This window comes from Equus przewalskii, chromosome 10 (assembly GCF_037783145.1).
Source record: "Equus przewalskii isolate Varuska chromosome 10, EquPr2, whole genome shotgun sequence".
Taxonomy (NCBI): domain Eukaryota; kingdom Metazoa; phylum Chordata; class Mammalia; order Perissodactyla; family Equidae; genus Equus; species Equus przewalskii.
Window position 1 is genome coordinate 34,017,250 of NC_091840.1, and position 20,873 is coordinate 34,038,122.

At 36.6% G+C, this 20,873-nt stretch overlaps 1 long non-coding RNA gene across 2 annotated transcripts in view; it reads left to right on the plus strand.

Annotated features, from left to right (window-relative positions):
* The window catches only part of LOC139074078 (uncharacterized), a 154,724-nt gene that overhangs the window by 86,424 nt on the left and 47,427 nt on the right, over positions 1-20,873 (plus strand). The gene's annotated exons all lie outside the window — the stretch shown is intronic.

Below are 20,873 nucleotides of genomic sequence, written 5' to 3' on the forward strand. Positions count from 1 at the left end.
TTCCAACTCAAGATCTCTCATGAGGTTGCAATCAAACTGTCGGCTAGGGATGCAATCAATTTAAGGTTTGACTGAGTCTAGATGATTCACTTCAAGCTCACTCACGTGGCTATTGGTAAGAAACTTTCAGTTCTTCATCATGTGGGCTTCTTCATAGGGCTGCTCAATGCATGACGGCTGGCTTCCTAGAGCAAGAGATACAAGAAAAAGAGAAGGATTCCATATTGCTTTTTATGACCTTGTCTCGAAGTCATACACCAGCGTACTGCCTTATTCTATTCATTATAAGTCATTAAGTCCAGCCCACAGTCAAGGAGGGGATGACACAAAATCATGAATAGCAGGAGGTATAGATCATGGGGGCCACCTTGGAGAATGGCTACCACAATTCTCTACAAGATGTCATCTAATTTTTGCAGAAGCACCTTCAGAGATGGGGAGCTAGTCTGAGAGGCAGCTCAATCCATTTTTGAAAAGCAGTATGATTTAACTTATACTGAGTTAATATCTCCAATAACTGCCATACATCCGTTCTAATTCAATCCCAAAATGTTCTTCCACAAGACAATATTCAGCTATTTGGTGACATGCTACCCTTTCAGTCATTGGATGGACAACCAACTCAAATTCCTTCAACTATTTTTTGTGTAAGCGTTTCATTCTGTTTTTCATTCTGATTGCTTGCTTGTGTGCACAGCTTCACTTTGCAAGTGTATGGGCAGAAGTAGCCCAGTACTTTACCAGAGGGCAGAAAGAAGTGGAGAAGATAGGCTCCGAACTTGAGCTGGAAACTCTATTCACAGTGATTGCTTTTTGCCTAGTAATATTATATGATTGATTCTTATCAAGTTTGCAGTTAATTGAAAACTGTAAATCTGTTGCTTTTGTACTGCGTTTGAGCCACATATGCCTCATCTTGAGCCTATGCAGCTGAATTTTAGACCCAAATTCCGGATCTTAAATTTATCCCTGTTAGATTGTTCTGTCTTGTCCTTTACTTGTTTAACAATTTTAAATGACTTACATGTACACTTCTCAAATTGTCTGATGACACAAAGCTTTGAAAGCAAGTTATTTTTGGCAAGTTGGTTTCCTTAACTCTGAGGTGTCAATGATTGTAAGATGCACTATGGATTTCATAATAGTTTTTCAGGAAAAATAACACCACGTTATCCAAATAAATTAACCGTAAGAGATGCATCAGGATTTCAGAAGTATTACAATATGAAAAAAATACATATTAGAATTATATGTAGTATAACAGAAATATAGATGTTGGGTGGCGGCAGCAGCATTCAAAAAGATTTTACCAGACTAGAAAAATTGGATATATCTGAATTAGGGCCAAGAACATAACCCCACTACAAGTAATTTTGTTTATTTAATCATTCTTTCCTTCATTCAAAGGTTCATGGAACATCTGCTATGCGTCAGAGGTAGTGTAAGGCAAAGATGAGTAAGACATGGACTCTGCCCTCTGGAGCTCAGAGTTTACATTAAAAAGAAAAAAAAGTTGAGTTCAAACATTATAGTTTCAACTTCTTTTTGAATACAATACATTGTTTCTCAATCATCTTCAGTGTGGTTTAAGTTGAGTCAAGACTTTGCCTTATATTTGGGTAGATCCTGCCTGCCAAATATTATAGATTTGAGAATGTGGGCTTAACAAATTCATCATCTGGGTGCATTTCCTCTTGGAGCCCTGGATTTTTAAATAAACCATAAAATGAAGGGGTCAACTGTATACACAGATGGATAGATAGATGATAGATAGATAGATAGATAGATAGATAGATAGATAGATAGATAGATAGAAAAGCAGGAGATGAAACAGAAATTACTTCTGCATTTTCTAGAAAAGACAAACTCATGATCAGACTTTTCTATTAGAAAGCAGAGATTTCTTGGTTAGGGAAGAGACAGGGTTGGGTATCATGCTGTGAAATAATAAGAAATATGTGTATTGGTCTCTACCCTCCCCCTTCCTGACACAGGGCTCCTAAAATCCTTGTAAATAGGGGTGCTAGGAGAATCTTTTGTTCTCACTTTTAGACTTTGACCCCAGTTCCAGGCTCAGAGCTCCTAAAGCCCTTGTAATTTTCTAAGTGAAAAGAGCGCTAGGAGTGTCTTTTGTTCTAATAGTTGGTCTTTGACCCTGGTTCCTGACACAGGGCTCCTAAATCCCTTGGAATTTCCTGGGTGATAGGAATCTTGTTTGTTCTAATGAGACAGCTCTGAGTGGGCTCCTGGATGGAGGCTGGCCACCAGAAAGAAGAAGCCATGATTAGAAGCTTGGAATTTTCAGCCCCAATTCCCATTCTCCAGAGGAGAGAGAGGGGCTGGAAATAGTTATTAATTGATCACGCTTACGTGATGAAGCCTCCATAAAAAATGCCAGTAGTATGGGATTTGGAGAGCTTCCAGATTGGTAAACACATCCACGTACCGGAAGTGTTACACACCCCAACTCCACAGGGACAGAAGCTCCTGCGTTCAGGACCTTCCCAGTCCTCTCTCTATGTATCTCTCCATCTAGCTCTTCTTTTGTATCCTTTATAATATCTTTTATTGTGTAATAAACAAGTAAATATAAGTAAGTGTTTCCCTGCATTCTGTGAGCCATTGTAGTCAATTATTGAACTCAAAAGGGGGGTCATGGGAACCCTGACTTATAGCCGGTCTGTCAGGAGTACAGGTGATAACCTGGAACTTGTGATTGGCCTCTGAAGTAGGGGCGCAGTCTTGTGGGACTGAGCCCTTGACTTGTGAGATCTGATGCTAAGTCAGAATTGAACTGAATTTTAGGATACCTGGCTGATGTTGCAGAGAATTGCTTTGTGGGGGAAACACACGCATTTGGTGACCAGAAGTGAGGTTTTCCCTGCTCACATTCACAGACCATTATCACTCATTTTATCCCTTAGGTTGTGAGCAGAGGGCTGAGACCTAACTTTCCCAAACATTTGGAGATTTCCTAAATTCCTGAATCAATCAATTGATCTATCTATCTGTCTATCTATCTATTTATCTATCTTCAACTTTATTGAATGCAATTCACTCTATCTATCTATCTACAACTTTATTGAGATATAATTCACATACCATACAATTCACCCACTTAAAGGGTACAGTTTAATGGTTTTTAAGTATATTCACAGATTTGTGCAACCATCATTACAGTCAATTTTAGGGGATTTTCATCACCCCAAAAGAAACCTCATACCCATTTAACCCAGTAATCACTCCCTATTTACCCCAAGCTCCCAGAAGCCCTTGCAACCGCTAATGTACTTTGTGTCTCTATAGATTTACCACTCTGGACATTTCATAAAAATGGAACCATGTGATCTTTTGTGGCTGGCTTTTTTAACTTAGTATAATGTTCAAGGTTCATCCATGCTGTAGCATGTGTCCGTTCTCCATTCTTTTTATTGCTGAACAATTTTCCATTATGTGGATATACACATTTTATTCACCCATTCATCAATTGATGGACATTTGAGTTGTTTCCACTTTTTGGCTACTATGAATAATGTTGTTATAAACATACATGTACAAGTTTTTTTGTGGACGTGTATTTTCATTTCTCTTGGGTGGAATTGCTGGGTCATATGGTAACTCTATGTTTAACCATTTGAGGAACTGCCAGACTGTTTCAAAGTGGATACACCATTTTACATTCCCACCAGTAGTGTCTAGGGGTTTCAATTGCTCCACATCCTCGTCTGCATCGTTATCTGTCTTTTTGATTCACATCCCCATGGGTGTGAAGTGGTATCTCTTTGTGGTTTTGATTTGTATTTCCCTAATGACCAATGCTGAGAATCCTTACATTATGAGTATGCCAACGTAATGCTGAGCATTACCTAATGTTGAGCATCTTTTTATTTGCTCTCAGCCATTTGTGTATCTTTGGAGAAATGCCTATTCAGATCCTTTGTCCATGTTTAATTGAGTTATTGATCTTTTTATTATTGTGTTGGAAGAGTTTTTTAAATATACTTTGGATACCAGTCCATTATCAGATATATGATTTGCAAATATTTTCTCCCATTCTGTAGGTTGTCTTTTCTCTTTCTTGATGGTATCCTTTGAAGCATAAATGTTTTTAATTTTGGTGAAGTCTAACTTACCTATTTTTTTCTTTTGCCAGCCGTGCTTTTGGTGTCATATCTAAGCAAGCTTTGCCTGACTCAAAATCACAAAGATTTATTCGTATATTTTAATCTAAGAGTTTTATAGTTTTAGCACTTGCCTTTAGGTCTGTAATCCATTTGAGTTGATTTTTGTGTGAGGTGTGAGGAAGGGGTCCAAATTCATTCTTTTGCATGTTGATATTCAGTTGTTCTATTATCATTTGTTGAAAGACTTATTTGTCTATCTTTAAATTGTAGATTATTTTGGGTAAATATTAATAGTATCTAAAATTTGTTGAGCACTATGTATGTGCTAAGCAGTGTTCCAAGGTTTTTACATATGTTACCTTATTTAACTCTTACACTAATCCTCAGGGACTTTATTTCCCTATCAAGGATGAATGAGGAGAGAAGTGTGGAGAAAAGAAGGAAACTGAATGTTAACTGCTTCTCAGGGGGAGAAATAAGAACTTGAAGGAGGTAGCCCCAGCTCTTTTATTCTTTTCATTGCTTTTAATACCAATGGCAGTGACGAGACTCTCTGATATGGATGGCATAATGTTAAGGGAAAAGCAAAAGCAAAGGATAGGGTATCTACTCAAATCTTAATTTGCTGCTATCGAGAAGAATGATATTCTGACTAGAAAAAGTGACAAGATGGTTAAGAGACAAGCAAAGCTCTTGATAGGGGTAATGATGCTTAGAGAATACTGTATGACAACATTGAATTTAAAGCTCTTGGCCCAGAGGGATATAGTGAAGAATGACGGATCCTACAGATGAGATAATTCAGCTGTTGCCATCGTTTTCACTGAAATGTGGACAACAGAAGTGCTGTAAGAGTGAAGACTTGCTGGTTTTTGAAATGAATTAGATACCCAATTCTGTCAATCATAGAAGAGAGTTTGGCAGCCAGTGCAGACAAAATCCTAGAATGGCTTTTAAAGTGGGTGTTTTGTGATTATTTAGGAAGAGAAGGGGTAACCAGCAGGAGATGGCGTAGGTTCACCATTCAAGATGACGTCAATTTGTTAGTAATAACTCTATCCGTATATACGTTGGTAACATTTAATAGTGTGCAGTACCAGCTCTCCACAAATTATATTTTCAGGTTGAAAAACAATATTCGAAGGGATAGGATTTAATAATTTGGAAAATTAGTAATTCTTTTCCAACAATAATTTGGCACTTTAAATTTGAATAAGGTTTGGAAAAAGATCTTATTTCTGTGTGTAATTCCATCCCCTTGTTAACTTGATTCATTAAATCTGTTCCGTTTACATAAGGACATAAATATTTTAGAGTAAAACTCAATTTAATAAATGAACAAACTTATTAAGATCTAATTACTTTTCTAAGTTCCATGTTTTAAAAATCATAATTAGAATAAGGATTACAAACTATTCTACATGGAGCCTTCAGGGAGGTTTGACTTATCTTTGCATAATTTTATTTGTTTTAAAGCTAAACATGCATTAATATGGAATGCAAGGTTTTTAATTGGAGTCATTTCATATTGATAAAGCAAAGTTTTATTAAATACAAATGTAGTATTATTATTTAAGATAGGCAAATGGGGAAGAAAAGCACCCCAAGTGGAAGGAATTACTGATTAGGCTTCATATTTCCCCACACATAAACAATTATATATATTACTTATGAACATAAACAATGGATGCAAGTATGGATATAAGTAGAAATAGTACAAAATTGTTCATGGAAGTAACACAAGTCAGCTTTAGGGTAGTGATTATCTGAGGGGAGAGAAGATAGGGCAAAGGAGAGGTTATGGCTTTATTTATATCTGTAGTATTTTAAGAAAGGTAAGAAAGAGAGTAGGTTTCTTATGTTATTTTCTGAACGTTTGAAATATTTTGTTAATTGAAACTTTAAAAACAAAAGAAAAAAGCAGCTCAATTCTCTGTTTTTCTTAAGGATCCAAGTGTTTACCACCTGTCGATTTGAGAACATGGTTAAATAGGCTTAAAGGGTGCCTAGGGAGTTGATTTTTATAATCTTAGTATATACTAATAGTAACAACAAATAATACAGTTTATTAAGCACATACAATGTGCCAGGCTCTATGCGAAGTGCTTTAAATATGCTCTCTACAGCTCTGACAATAACTGTGTGAAGAAGATATTTCCTTCATTCCCATTTAACAGATGGCAAGGTGAGCTGTAGTTCCAATCTATTACTGGTGATAAAATATGCTAAGGGAAAACTCAGACTTCCAAATGTCAAGTTTAATATCCTAAAGATCATTTCTCATGTAATAGCATTCTTTTTTCTGAGTTAACTCTACATTTTAATATGTTTACTTGAGAAAAATCAGAAAATATGGACCGGGAAAAAAGAAGATAAAAATTGCCTGTAATTTCACTATCACCCAGAGAAAATTACTACTAGCATTTTGATAGGTGCCCTTTCATATGTTTTTCCATGCATAAATTTGTATGAACTTTCAAATGCTTTGAGAAGGAACTGTGTCAAGAATTTCTCTATTAGTATTGCTTATGGCACATAACATAGAATAAATTAAAAATATGGCTTTATTCCATACATGCCTGTATATTTTTCAAAGCAGAGTTTTAAACTGGAAAAAAAACTTCATTAAAAAATCTATACAACTTATGTGAAAAAGAAATTATGTAGATAGGCTACTTTTTTAAAAATCCTGGCATTTATTATATTGATGTATCTACTACAAAGACTAACTGGACAATTACTATGTTATATTTGCCAGTAATTTGTAGAATCAATAATGAGCATATTACTTGTTGTGGACAGTTTATTTCAAAGGACAAGGGATCTTCATTTTAAGGAAAACGGAAAATGGCTATATAAAATATGAAAACCAGTATTTCTTTTTTTTTTTTAAAGATTGTCACCTGAGTGAACAACTGTTGCCAATCTTCTTTTTTTTTTCCTGCTTTTTCTCCCCAAATCCCCCCAGTACATAGTTGTATATTTTAGTTGTGGGTCCTTCTAATTGCGGCATGTGGGACGCTGCCTCAACATGGCCTTGTGAGCGGTGCCATGTCTGCGCCCAGGATCCGAACCAGCGAAACCCTGGGCTGCCGAAATAGAGCACGTGAACTTAACCACTCAGCCGCGGGGCTGGCCCCCAAAACCAGTATCTCTCAACTTTAAATTTCTACCATGCAGTTGTAATCCAAAATGCTCAAAAAAAAGAAAGCAAAAGTTAACTTGAGAAAAGATACAACTTATATATTGCTTTCAAAAATCCATATAGATGTTTTCCCAAGTATCTTTAATTAAGTGGAGAAGTGTGACATGCAGATTATCGTGAAATCTCTCTACTCTTCCTTCCTGGGGAACATCCCCATGAGAAATGAAACATTCATTAACAAATACTTGTTAAGTACCCTTGTGTACAAGGTATTAATCCTTCATCAATTACATAAATCCAAAGTATTGGTGCAATTTTCGACCACCCGGATAGTATTTATGTTACCTGTCATGGACAGGAAACATTGATTTCTACTATTTTTTTCCAATTTTTTTTACCATGGTAAAATACATATAACAAAATTTACTGTCTTAGCTATTTTTAAGTGTGTAGTGCAGAAGCATTAAATACGTTAATATTGTCACGCAATCATCACCATCTATCTCCAGAACTCTTTTCTTGCAAAATTATAACTCGAAACCCCTTAAACAATAACTCCCTCCTCCCCTCAGCCCCTGGCAACCACCATTCTATTTTCTGTCTCTATGATTCAACTACTCTCTGTACCTCATATAAGGGGACTCATACAGTATTTGTCTTTTTGTAACTGGCATAGTTTACTTAGCATATCCTTAACGTTCATCCATGTTGTAGCATATATCAGAATTTCCTTCCTTTTTAAGGTTGAGTAATATACCAATATTGTAGGGTATATTAAAATATGTGTGTGTATAGCATATTTTGCTTATCCATTTATCCATTGATGGACACTTGGGTTGCTTTTATGTATTAGCTATTGTGAATAATGCTGCTATGAACATGGGGACACAGATACTTCTTTGACACTCTGCTTTCAACTCTTTGGGTTATATACCCAAAAGAAGAATTACTAGATCATATGGTAATTCTATTTTTAATTTTTTAAAGAACTCCATATCATTTTCCATAGCAGCTGTACCATTTTATGTTCCCACCAAGAGTGCACAAGGATTCCAATTTCTCCATATCCTTGCTAACACTTATTTTTTGTTTCTTTATTAGTAGCCATCCTAATAGATGTGAAGTGGTATCTCACTGTAGTTTTGATATGTATTTCCTTAATAATTGGTAATGTTGAGAATCTTTTCACGTGCTTATTGGCTATTTGTATATCTTCTTTGGAGAAATGTCTACTCAAGTCCTTTGCCCAATTGTTGAGTTTTAGGAATTCTCTATATATTCTGGATATTAATCCTTTATCAGATATGATTTACAAATATTTTCTCCCATTCTTCGTGTTGCCTTTTTACTTTCTTTCTTCCTTTTTTTTGTTTTTGGTGAGAAAGATTTTCCCAAGCTAACATGTGTTGCCAATCTTCCTCTTTTTGTATGAGAGCTGCTGTAACAGTACGGCCACTGACAGATGAGTGGTGTAGGTCTGCACCAGGGAACTGAACCCAGGCTGCCAAAGCGGAGCACACCAAACTTAACCACTAGGCCACTGGGGCTGGCCTGCCTTTTTACTTTCTTGATAGGGTCTTTTGATGCACAAAATTTTTAATTTTCATAAAGTCTAATTTGTCTATTTTTCTTTGTTGTCTGTGCCTTTAGTGTCTTATCCAAGAAACCATTGCTAAATCAAATGTTGTGAAGATTTTGCCCTATGTTTTCTTCTAAGCGTTTTGTAGTTTTAGGTCTTACATTTAGGTCATGGATTCATTTTGAGTTACTTTTGGTATATAGTTTTAGGGAAGGGTTCAACTTCATTTTTTTGCGTGTGGATATCCAGTTGTTCCATCTGTTATTGAGAATTGTATACTGAAGCCTCCAACTCATGTTGTAGAACTGTCTATTTCTCCCTTAATTCTATAAATTTTTCTTCCTGTATTTTGATGTCTGTTAGTAGGTGCATGAATGCTTATAACTGTTCTATCTTCTTGCTATTTTGACCCTTGTATTAATATATAATGTCCTTCTTTGTCTCTTGTAGCCTTTTTTTTTGGTTTAAAGTCTATTTTGTCTGATATTAATATAGCCATTATACTGTTGCATGGAATATCCTTTTCCATCCTTTCATTCCAACCTATTTATGTCTTTGGACCTAAGGTGAGTCTTATAGACAATATATAGTTGGATCATGTGTTTTTATCCATTCTGTCAATCTGTCTTTTGATTAGAGAATTTAATCTATTTATATTTAAAGTAATTAATGATGAGGAGGGACTTAGTTCTGTCATCTTTCTATTTGTTATCTATATGCCTTATAGCTTTTTGGATCCTCATTTCTTGCATTACTATCTTCTTTTGTGTTTAGTTTGATTTTTTTTTTGTAGCGAAGCATTTAAATTTCTTTACCATTTCCTTTTGTGTATATTCTTTAGCTTTTTTCTTTGTGGTGACCATGGGGATTACATTTAACATCCTATAACTTTAGTTATAACACTGGAGTTTGAATTTATACCAGCTTAACTTCAATAACATACAAAAATTCTACTCCCTTAACAGCTCCATCCCTACTTCTTTCAGTTGATGATGTCATGAAATTACAACTTTATATATTGTGTCCAGAAATATAAAGTAATAGTATGTTAATGTGTTATTCTCTTAACTTGTATAGAAAACAAAAAGTAGAGTTACACACCATTGTTTCAATAATACTAGCTTTATAATCGCCTATGTATTTACCCTTACATTTTTTTTTCCTTCATACAGCTTCAAGTTACTGTGTAGTGTCCTTTCATTTCAACCCACAGGACTCCTTTTAGTATTTCTTGCAGGTAGGTCTAGTGTCACAAACTCTCTCAGTTTTTGTTTATTTGGGAATATCTTAATTTCTTCAGCAACTTTGAAGGACAATTTTGCCAAAAACAGGCATACCTTAAAAATATTGAGGGTCTAATGAACAGACATTTCTCCAAAGAAGATATAAGTATGGCCAATAGACACATGAAAAGATGTTCATCATCGCTAATCATCAGGGAAATGCAAAACAAAACTACACTAAGATATCACCTTACACCTGTTAGATTGGCACAAATATCCAAAACCAAAAGTGACAAATGTTGGAGAGGTTGTGGAGAAAAAGGAACCCTCGTACTCTGTTGGTGGGAATGCAAACTAGTGCAGCCACTATGGAAAACAGTATGGAGATTTCTCAAAAAGTTAAAAATAGAAATACCCTATGACCCAGCTATCCCACTACTGGGTATCTATCCTAAGAACCTGAAATCGGCAATCCCAAGAATCCCATGCACCCCTATGTTCATCACAGCATTATTTACAATAGCCAAGACGTGGAACCAACCTAAATGCCCAGAAACTGACGACTGGATAAAGAAGATATGGTATATATACACAATGGAATACTACTCAGCCATAAAAAAGGACCAAATTGTTCCATTTGCATCAACATGGATGGACCTTGAGGGTATTATGTTAAGCAAAATAAGCCAGACAGACGAACTCTATATGACCCCACTTATAGGTGGAAGTTAACATATAGACATGGAGAACTGATCGGTGGTTACCAGGGAAAAAGGGGGGTGGGGGGAGGGCACAAAGGGTGAAGTGATGTACCCACAACATTACTAACAATAATGTACAACTGAAATCTCACAAGGTTGTAATCTATCATAATCTTAATAAAAAAAATATTGAGGGTCTAGTTCCAGACCACTGCAATAAAGTGAATACCATAATAAAATGAGTCACACAAATGTTTTGGTTTCCCAGTGCATATAAAAGTTATGTTCACACTATACTATAAGTGTGCAATAGCATTATATCTAAAAAAAATGTACATACCTTAATTAAAAAATACTTTATTGCTAAAAAATGCTAACTATCATCTGAGCCTTCAGCAAGTCATAATCTTTTTGTTAGTGGAGAGTCTTATAAAAAAATGCAGTATCTGTGAATCTCAATAAAACAAGGTATGCCTGTATAGGATTCTTGGTTGACAGTGCATTTCTTTTAGCACTTTGAATACATCAGCCCACTGTCTTCTGGCCTCTGAAATTTCTGATGAGAAATCTGCTGATTATCTTATTGAGGATTCCTTGTAAGTGATGAGTCGCTTCTCTCTTGCTGCTTTTGAAATTCTCTCTTTGTCTTTGGACAGTTTGATTATAATGTATCTTGGTATGGGTCTCTTTGAGTTCGTCTTGGAGTTCATTGAGCTTCTTGGATATCTATATGCATGTATTTCATGAAATTTGGGAAGTTTTTTGTTGTTATTTCTTTAAGTTTTTCTCTCTCTCTCCTCCTTCTAGGACTCCCACAGTGTGTATTTTAGTCCACTTGATGGTGTCCCACAGTTCCCTTTGTCTCTGTTCACTTCTATCTTTTTTCTTTCTGTTTCTCAGACTGGATAATTTCCATTATCCTATCTTCGAGTTCATTGATTCTTTCTTCTGCCTGCTCAAATCTGTCTTTGAATCCCTCTAGTGAACTTTTTATTTCAATTATTGTACTTTTCAGCTCCAGAATTTTTTTTGGTTTCTTTTAAGGTTTCTATCTCTCTGTTGACTTTTTCTTGACTTTCTCCACATCTTCCGTTGGTCCTTTGAGCACCTTTAAGACAGTTGTTTTAAAGTCTTTGTCTGGTAGATTCACCATCATGTCTTTTTCAAGGACAGTTACTGTTGATTTTTTTTTTTCTTTGAATGGCCCATATTTTCCTGTTTCTTTGTATGCCATGTGGTTTATTGTTGAAAGCTGTACACTGAACGTAATACTCTAATAATTAGAATGTAATAATGTGGTAACTCTGGAAATCAGATTCTCCCCCTTCCCCAGGGTTTGTTATTTTTAGTTCTAGTTTTTTGTTTTGTTTTATTTTGTTTTTTAATTATTGTAGGCTCTCTCTATGCTAAGAATTAGCCTGAGGTGTAAACTTAAGGTCTTCTCAGGTCTTTTCTGAGCCTGTGCCTTCCCCTGGGCATGCACAATGACTTTTTAATTTCCCCTTTATATGCGTTGCTTTTGAATGTCCTAGTCTTCAATGTCTAGCTCCCAAAAGGGTTAAAATAAAAGGCGAAGAGGGGAAAAAGACACTGGCTCATTAAATCCTCTGGAAATCAGTGGGGGAGGGCCTTGCATCAATGAGGGGCCAATGTGCAACAACAATGGCCACAGCCTCTTTATCTGCACCTCTGTCATCAGAAGCAGCAATCAGTGATCAGAGCACAGATCCCTGTTATTTGGAGGACAAGGTCCTTTTTGCCCACTTTGGCTTCCATGAACTGTGTGCAAGCTGCTCCAGGAATAGATGCACAGCTTTCTACAGTGGAGCTGAGGTGTGAGGGATGGGTAGCTGCTTCTGTGCTAAGAGCTGAAATTGACCAAAATTAACCACAATTTACCATCCGGCTTTCCTCTGAAAGTTGTAAGCCTTCAATAGACTCCAGAGTTCTAAAATTACATCAGACAGATTCTGCCAGTGCAATTATTATCTAGGTGGACAGACAGATTTCTGGTGCTTCCTACTCTTCCATCTTTCCAGGATCCTCTCTCTATTTTTTTGAGCTATCGAGTGCTTGCTACATACCAGGCACTGTTCTAAGCATCAAGGTTCTAGGAGTTTGTTGTAATTCTTTCCTCATTTAAATAAACATATACTTTTATACCTGATTTTGTTCTTCTGACTCTGCATTTTTTTTCTTAGAGAGGGTCCCCAACATTTTATAGATTTCAGGTTACACAAAGCTTGAATCTGCCCCTGCTGTGGCATCAAGAAAGTGACATGTTTTAATTCAAAATGATCCCTAGGGTGTCTAATCTTCAGTGTGGCTCCTGTCTTACTTCCGTTTTTGCTTCTTGAACACATTATCATCCCCATCCTGCTCTCTGCCAATAGGACAGTGTCACAACAAGATATGGGAGGCAAGCTTACCAAAACATGAGTCACCTTTTCTCTGTTGGTGAGAGTAAATTTCTAGAGTTGCCAGATTTGGCAAATAAAGATAAGGATTCTCTGTTAAACTTGGATTTCAGGTAAATGTTACATGGGACACACTTATACTAAAAAGTTTTCTTGTTTATGTGAAGTCCAAATTTAATTTGTAACCTATATTTTATCTGGCAACTCTGTGAATTTCTCAAAAATGTACGTTTAGCACAAGGATTAAGTTTTGTTCATCTTTCTGTGGAACTAGAACAGTTCTCAAATCAATGATAGTGGTGTTGAGTACTAACATCAGTGGCTCTTCTTAACCTTGTCTGGGAAATAAGAATCTAATGCAACTTATGGATCCTCTTCCTAGAAAACACACAAACACGAAACACTTTGCACACAATTTCAGAGCCCTAAAGCATAATTTGTAAACTGTCCCTTCTTGCTCTTCCCCCAACTCAGACCTCTTATGTAGAGCTCCTTGTTAATGCTTTATTATTTATAAAGTACTTTCATCTTCACAACAGTCTTATAATAAAACTATCTCATTTTGTAGATGAAGAAACTGAGACTTGGGTTCAGAAACATTACGTACTCAGTAATTATGATTAGAACTCATTCAGTTCTTCCCATTTCAACTCATGGGCTGTTTTCACCATGCCAGCCTGCCTCATAAGTCTTCTTTCTTATGATATTCTGAGTTCTACCAGCATTTTTGTATGGAAGTGAGAGTAGAAAAGTGAAAAGGGCATTTGGTTGAGGAGTCCTGGGTACTAGTCTTAATTTCTTCACTAAGAAGCTATATGACTTTGGCCAAGACACTTCACCTCTCTGGGCCTTAGCTTACCCATCTGTACAATGGGGTAGCTGGACAACATCCTCTGAGAAGCACTAATATTCTATGATTCTAAAGTGCCTTTTCCATTGTCCGAATTTTCCTAGTTGGAAATTGGGAAATTACTTACAAAAGTAGTAAATCTACTTTCGTGACCTTCTAAAGTACAGAGATTACAGATGTACTCATAGGAGTTTGAGGTTAAAAAAGCTAAGGAGTTAGGGAGATATGAAGTTGCTCTACTTTAGGGGTTCCATGACCTATAGTATCCTATAGTATAAAGAGTTCCATCTTCACCTAGGCAGAGTATGAGGGGAGTCTAAAGGCACAGAGGAATGAGGTGAACCCCCCTGAGCAGACCTTGGGTTTGCGATGGGTGTAGAGTTTTGCTATAGTCAAATTCCAGGCTTTGATGCAGCGTTGCTGGTATAGTGGTGAGCATAGCTGCCTTCCAAATTCCAGGCTTTGCTTTTACCATCACCCTTTGGCTGAGCTTGGGGGAGACAGAGCCTGAAGCTGGAGAACCCTACTCAGACCATCAGTCCTGCTCAACTTTCCTTGGCTACCCTCCATGGAGTGAAGGGCTTAGAGCCACTAGTACCAGGAGGCACTTTCTCCACTTTAGGATTTAAAGGGAAGCTTTTCCTTTGAAGCTCAAGGGAAGAAGTTCCTGGATTTTACTTCCTTGTACCTAAAAGAGCAACTAACTGGGGTGGCCCCTTGGCTGAGTGGTTAAGTTCGCGTGCTCCGCTGCAGGCGGCCCAGTGTTTCGTTGGTTTGGATCCTGGGCGCAGACATGGCACCGCTCATCAAACCACGCTGAGGCAGCATCCCACATGCCACAACTAGAAGGACCCACAACGAAGAATATACAACTATGTACTGGGGGCTTTGGGGAGAAAAAAGGAAAAAAATTTAAAAATCTTAAAAAAAAAAAGAGCAACTAACTAAATTCCTTTGCCAGTGGCTATATTCTCTTCTTCCCTCACATTGGTTTACAGAATGCAGATAATTCCCAAGTGCACATACCCAAGACTAATAAACATCCAATACCTCAGGGGAATCGTAACTAATAACCTTAAGTCAAAATAATGTGTCAAGAAATATCTTGGCAGTTATCTCAGTGGGTTTGCCAATTTGGGAAAGTTTCTAAGAAATGCTTATAAACCAAATGGTTATGCCTCACCAGCATGGTGGTGAAATGGGCAGATGCACGGGAGGCCATTCCAAAGAGAGAAAGCAGCATGTGTAAGAAGTCAGAGACTTTGGTATGGTGAATTTGAGGGAGGAGAGGGCATTTCTCTTTTTCCTTTTCTTCCTCCCAGACAAACGTCATCCCCAGAGTTAGCCACAAGTCACCTTCCTTGCATTGCCTTTCCCATTCCATTCTTCTTCCAGGGAAAGATTGAGACACGAAAGTCTCTCAGACAGACTAATAATTTGGTGCCTCTTCAAAATGTTATACTTAAAATATTTATTAGGTAGGGTTAGGGAAAAACTAATATTTTTATTGTTATATTAAAAAAAGAAATTCAACCACTCGCACTGGCTGAAGTAGAGTCAACATTCTGGAAAAAAGGAATGTCATTTTTGCTGTAATTCTTGTCCTCATTTCTATTTTCTTTTGCAATTTACTGAATCAGACTACTTGGGAGACATACCAAAGAATTTAGAATTTAGGCTTTGTTCAATAGTTTAAAATTCATTCCAGAAAAAACAGCTTGGTGCTATGCATGATTTGATTTCAGAATTTCAGTTGACTTCACATGCAGCTGCTCGTGGCAAAACTAATCAACAGACATAGGTCAGCTCTGAAAAGGAAGTTTTTGTTTTTTAAAATTTTCACATGAAAGCATTGTCTTCTTTGGTGGAAGCAAAACCAAATTATCTTTCACCAGGAAGGTAAGGAGTTTCATACAGAAACCTGAGTTAACTAGCACATTTCTGGTTTTCATGGCATCTCAAATGTATTGGTGCCTGGAACAGGTACCTGGATTTCTCACTCCTTAATACAGCTGTGTCCCTCAACTAAATGGAACTGTGTGCTCCCTCTGGCCTTCTACAGTCCTCTACTTTGCCTTGATTAGAGGTAATACTTATCACATAATATTGTAATTGTTTTTGCATTTTTGTCCTCTGCCAGACTATGAGCTTGCTTAGGTCAGAGACCATTTTGTCTTCGTGATACCCAGTGAGCCCTCAATAAATGAATGAATAAATGCCATGGGCAGCTAGGGAAAGATCAACAGGAGCTAGGCCTGTGTGTGAGACATCAATGAAGAACCTGAAGTCTCACTGGGCAAAGCCTGAGAAACCCTGAGCAATCTTAAGTTGCCAAAAATTCAAAGAACTTAGTCACACATGGGCCTTTTTTGTTCATGGACCACACCAAACACTTACTGTCTCTAATTTGAAACAAAACAGAATTAAGTGTAATCCAGGTACTGACCTAGGATCTTTACACGTATTTATTATTACATTATCATAACAACCCTAGGAAATAGGTGTTATTAGCCTCTATATTACAGGTTAAATGACTAAATTCAGAAAGGCTAAGTAAGTCTATGATCACTGAGCCAGGAAGAGATCAAGCTGGCCTTTGAATCCAACTCTGCCTTCTCATTCCAGCATATCTCCTGTTATAGTTTCACATTACATATCTCACTATGGAGCTGTAAGGAAGAAGGGACACTCAAGTATTACATTAATTAGAATTTTCATATGATATTCAAGGAATCAGAGACTAATTCTCTCCAGCTTCAGCCCTGAAATTGAAATACAGTAATGTTAGACATAAACATATATCTTGATTTTCCCCCAAGGAATCTCCCTCTCTTATCCACACAGTGAGCATTAACAATTAATGGGAAGTGCTTTCCAAACCATATAACATCATTCTTAATATTTATGATGCCCACGAAACACACAAGCATCTGTTCTGTAGAGTGGTAGCTATTAAAGCATCTTTAAGTGCCAAGTACTCTCTCACGTAGACGAGTCAAAGCTGTAAGCAGTTGCCCCCCTGGAGGTAAGTAAATAGCAAGGATTCCAAGAAGATGGGAGAAAGACAATTTTAAACTCAACTCATCTTAAGGAATATTAATTCATTTTATTATGGCCAAAGTACGTAGTAATTTGAAATGGAATCAAGTTATATTTAAATGGTTGACATGATCTTTCATATTGAGGATTACTGCAAGGTACCCCTAAAGGTGAAGTTAAGATTTCCCTCTGAAAAATAAAATTAGAAAAGAATCAAAGTTCTTTTGATGGATGAGATCATACATCAGCAGGAATGACAGATCTAAGAAGTCTGCTGTTAAAGGAAGACTGAAGAGTTGGTACACCCAAAATTCAATCAAGGTGGCCTGGGAGTACCCTCAGGGAACAGGCCTGGCTTGAGGTAACTACTAAGAAAAAAAGTCTTTTATTCTGCCTGTAAAGAGAATATGTTAATGGAAGAGAGCGGTCAGCTTGAGTCTCTGATAGCAGTTGAATCAGTGGATCCAGGTACCTTCACCAGAACTTCCAAGTATTTGACAAATAAAATTTGTTTTGATAAAATAACTAGTACAATAGTACATTGGCATATATATATATATGTGTGTGTGTGTGTATACACGTGCAAATGTAATACCAGTGTACTAGCATATATATATATATGCCAGTATGGCTAGCGTGAGCTAGTCTTTGTATATACTGACACAGTTTAGTTTAGCAAAGCTGAGAACTAGACTTTAAACATGGCAATCACTTGTAAACAAATACTGCCACTCAGCCTTTCCCAGCTGACACTTCTTCAAATCGCAAGAAACACAAGATTAACTTAGCCTTAATAATAATAATAATAATAATAATAATAATAATAAGGGTAACTAACAGTTGTTGGCACTTACCAAATGTTGGGCATACTTCTAAAGCTCTACATATGAATTACCCTCTTGCATCTTCACAGCAACCTCATGAGGTGAAAGAAAAAACTGATGCATACAGAGATTCTGTGATATGTGCTAGGTCACCCGCTAATGAGTGGTGGAGCCTAAATTCTAATTTAAGTGGGCCTTTGGCATTCTTAACCACTCGTTGGAGGTGAGGGATAAGGAGAAAAAATGTAAATATATTTGAATAAAATGTTTAAGGAGGAGTTCTTTTGTTCTTTTGGTGTCAAGACAAAACTTAAACTGTTTCAAATAAAATGTTGGGTGAGGCTCACCCTAAGCCAAGTAAGGTATTCTTCTCCCATAATATCCTATGCTTATCTCTGTCATTGCCTTTACTTCTCTGTGTTAAAATTATCTGCTTGTATGTTCATTATAATTATCCCACTTGACCCCAATAACTACATGATTATTTTCTCTTTTGTTTACTACTGTATCTTTGGTGCAAAGAACAGTGTTTGACAAATGGTAGGTGCTGAAGAAATATTTGTTCAAATAAAAAGAAGGGTTAGGGACACTGGGAAGGGACAGGGGTGTTAGTTGATTACTTTAGAGATTAATTTAATGATTAAAAGAAGCAAGAAACAAAGTCAGCCAGTCGCTTCATGGGAACTGAAAATTCAGAAACAGAGCTGTTCTTGTATCTTGCCACCTACCTCTGGTGTCTTGCCTCTGCACTTTTTTGCATGAATATTCCATTTTACTTTGTTTTCAAACAGGCTTCCTTTGCATACTTACAGTTTGTGCCCCCTTTTACTTTTGGCTTTTGTGAAACTTTGGGTAGCCTTGGTGCCAACGTAAGCCCCAACTCTAGCTGACCTTCCCATTCTGGAGCCCACCACTGTCTTCAGACTCAGTGCCTACTGATTCAGGTTTTCAGAAGAAAGATTCTGATTGGTTCAGCTCAGGTCAAGAGTTCTCCAATTGTCCAATAAGCTGTGGCTGGAATGTTACATGACAAAAATGGCCGTGTAGACTTGCCCTTCTGTCAAAGAGGCAGTTTTCACAGAAGGGATTGTGGGCTGGGGCATGTACCCCAAAAATAGGTTCCCTACAGATGTCACACTGATATTTCTCTCATTTTGAAATCTAGACAAGTTTTCAAAGCTACCAAAGAGTATATTCTAAATTACATAGAAAATTTATAGTCATACATTTACTGTATTTTAACAGGAAATTTCTATAGACTGCCATTTTCCAGTTGCTTGCATTTTCAATTTTGTTCTTTGATTGCTTAAAACACAGACATCTTTTCTCTCTTGCTATGCAATGAAAACGCTCTATTTTGATATGGTATGTGTTAGTCATAGTGTTTGCATTTTTCTTATGATATCAAGAAGTTAATCTGTTCCACTCTTTTTAACTAGTGTAGTTAAAGGCTTTTTATGGTTTCTTGTGATAATTGCATTATGATTTTCACCCTCTTATGTTTTGGACTACATAATTTCTGAAGCGTTAAGAGAATTGCCTGAAATTTTACTTGTAGTTCTTGATTTAATACCGATGCTGAAGAGCCCTAGATTGCCCCTAGTTTACAAATGAATTCCAAAAGATCACTTCTGAGTCAGTTGTTCGAAACTGAAATACATTCTCCTAGTGGTCCACAAGAGGTTATTTAACCTATAACATATTCATTCAGTTATTCATCCATTAATAGCCACTATTTGCCTGGCACTGTGGTTAAACAACTGTGTGTACAACATGAACAAAATAGATATAGTCCCTGTCCCCATGAAGCTTATAGTCTATGGGAGGAACACAAGTAGGCAAAAATTACCTTAGGGCTAACAGTAATAACTGACCCTGAGTGCATGGTGCATAGCGGGTTCTCCAAAAATATTCCTGAGATGCATGATTCAATAGGTTAAAAGTGAGTAATTTCTATTCATTATTTTATTCAGTCTTCACAATTCTCTGAGGACTTAACCTTTTGAAATCTCTAATCCTAACTAAGCTGGTTAGTAATTCCACTCAAAAAGGCAAATTTACTATGGATATATTTTTAAACTTTTTATTGATGTATAAAATATACGCAGAAAAGTATGCCTGTCTCAAGTACAACTCAATGTATTTTCACAAACTGAACACACTTGATCAAGAAACAAACTTTATCAGCATCCCAGCGCCTTCTTTGTTTCTCTTTACAGTCACTACATCCTCAAAGGTAAAGGATATTATTTAAAAATTAAAATAGATTGGCTTGCAGTCATTTAATAATGTATTTGAGAGGAAGAAAGATATTTAAGTAAATCCTAATTTGTCCATTTAGAACTCAATAAAATTTGTTACTAGGATTGTTTATTTTGTCAGTTATGATTAGATTCAGCTATATATAATTGAAATTCAAGATAATGGCTTAAATAAGGTAGTTTATTTCTCTTTTATGTGACAGGTTTAGAAAGAGATATTTAGGGCTGATTTGGCCGCTCCACAGTTATCAGATACCCAGTTCCTTTTATCTTACAGATCAACCATTCCAGTGCATAGCTAGTGATGGTCCAAGATGTCTATTGGAAATCTAGCCATCACATCCACATTCCAGACAAGAAAAAGGAAAAAGAGCAAAAGACTGTACCTTCCAGCTGATTAAATTCATCTCTAAAGAGTCTGTCCCCAAGTCCCTTATAACATTTCTGCTTTTATCTAATTGTTCATAATTTAGTCATGAGGCTATATGGTTTTTAGGGAAACTAGTCTTTTAGCTGTATACATTGATGCCCTCAATAATACAGAAATTCTGTTAGTAAGGAAGAAGGAGAGAACATATGTGGGGTAGGCAACTGGTAGTGTCTGCTATAGTTGTGTTGATTTTCAACATAATTGCTCACCATCCATCTCATTGTCTAACGAAAATTTTCTTCCTAGGAAGGGAAAAAAATGGAAACTTAGGTGTCATGTA